Genomic DNA, 2,089 nt, shown 5'->3' on the forward strand with positions numbered 1-2,089 from the left:
ATGAATGAAGTTCCCTTTTAAACATGTATTCGTGATGTTCATTGATTATAGGACCTTGCTTGGGGGAAACAATACCATGGCCCATTTGTTTAATAAACCCTTGCCTGGGGAAAATTAATACCATGACCCATTGTTTAATAGGCCCTTACCTGGGGGGAAATAATACCATGGCCCGTTGGCCCTCGCTCGGGAGAAACAATATCGTGGCCCATTGGACCAATTGAAACACATAAATTTCTGATGTTAGACCCACGTTGTCACATTGAACGTGGAATATTGATTGACCCATCACGGTCCCATTGAACGACCCTTGTGGTCCCATTATCATTGAAGCATTATTACTCTACTGCATGTGCCACGTAAATTGAATTAAGTGGCTATTGACATCGAGATTTGAACAGAATTGGAAATTGTTATTGAACTTCATTCATATAACCCCTTTATTCTGTTATTACTCACTAGGCCTTAGCTCACTATTTGTATGTATATGTAGGTGAACAAATTGAGCATCAAGGATAGAGGTCACCTCGAACTCACTCCATTGTCAGCCTTTTGTAGAGCTTCCAAGAAGGAGCTAGCTCGGACTCGTGTGGAGCCAAGCAAAGTCTGAATCCTTTTTGTTATGAATTTTTGTTTTGAGACTCTCGTTTTGGTTTTTGTATAGGAGTTTTGTTTAATCATAATTGTGGAGCTTTGTTGGATGGATTAGATGTTTGAACTTTTGTTATGTATGCACCTTAAGAATAGTTGCACAACTTTAATGTGAAGTCTTTTCATATAAACACAGCTCAATGGATTATTTTCAGTTATTGCTTCCGCTAAGCCTCGCAAATTATACTAAGATTGACTTTGTTAATAGAGACTATAGGTAATCTCAAGATTACTGGCCGGTCATAATGCTAAACCTGCAGGAGCGGGTTTGGATCGTGACACTACTATGGCTCAAAAATATTGTAATTACATTTTCATCGTTTTAATAAGCATAATGATTCCTAATTTCAACTTATATTTTAGTGCATACAACCATAAAAATACACATGATTTTCCAAGTGTCAATTTAACTTAAGGTATTTCAAAATAAATTATCGTATAATTTTCGTAAAAGGTATTATTCGAGGTGTTACGTATTATGTTTGAAATGCTTAATTTTGTTTCTGAATGAATGAATACCATATTATTCTTTGTATCAATGTATATTATGCCATTCTCATATTAGTTCCTGTCATCGGAGGACCGTAAGCATGTCGATGATGTCTATGAGATATCCTTTGCCACTTGCGAGTGGGTTTGTTTAATCGCTATCTGGAATTGATTATTTCTTTATTTTGTTCTGATGGATGTATGCAAGTATATGTTTTGAAAATGCTATGTATATACAAATTGTTTTGAAGAAATGTTTTGATACAATTGAATCCGATAACTTATACTATTTTTTGCAAATTTATCGATATTCATTCATTAACCTTTTATTGTAATATTATTTAATGGGTTATGGCTCATCCCTCTCTCTTATATATCTAAGTGAAAGAGAGGTATCATAGAAAGTTTGGCTACTTGAAGTCTAAGTCCATATGCTAGAAAGAAGATAGTTGTATTCAGTATGGAAAGATGTTCTTTGAAAATTATATCTCCTTGTAAAAGAGTTAAAAGGGGATTTGGTCAAAACCCCTCATAATAAAACTTTAATGTGTTAAGGACAAGCACAAAAAAAAAAAAAAAAAAAAAAAAAATTGAAAAGTCCAACACATACCACTATTACTAAAATATTAAACTTTAAAACAATATAACTTTTGATTTAGATGTCGATTTTTAATAAAATTATTATTTTTAGAATCCTCTCATCAAAATCTATCAAATAAGATTTATGTTGACTATAAGATTCTTAAAAATAAATAAATAAATAATAAATAAACATTATTACCATCAAAATTGATTTAAACAGTAACATGTTACTCTGGTTCAAAGTAACATGCTACTCTGGTAATATTGTCCTAGAAAAAAAATTATATTTTATTTTGTCCTTACTTAATTATGGCCTCCTCTTTAGAGGGTGTATGAAGCAAAATAAATTAGGTTGTCCTTTTCACCA

The sequence above is a fragment of the Camellia sinensis genome, chromosome 15 (genome assembly GCF_055761805.1).
Source record: "Camellia sinensis isolate YWXY chromosome 15, ASM5576180v1, whole genome shotgun sequence".
In the NCBI taxonomy this organism is placed as follows: Eukaryota; Viridiplantae; Streptophyta; class Magnoliopsida; order Ericales; family Theaceae; genus Camellia; species Camellia sinensis.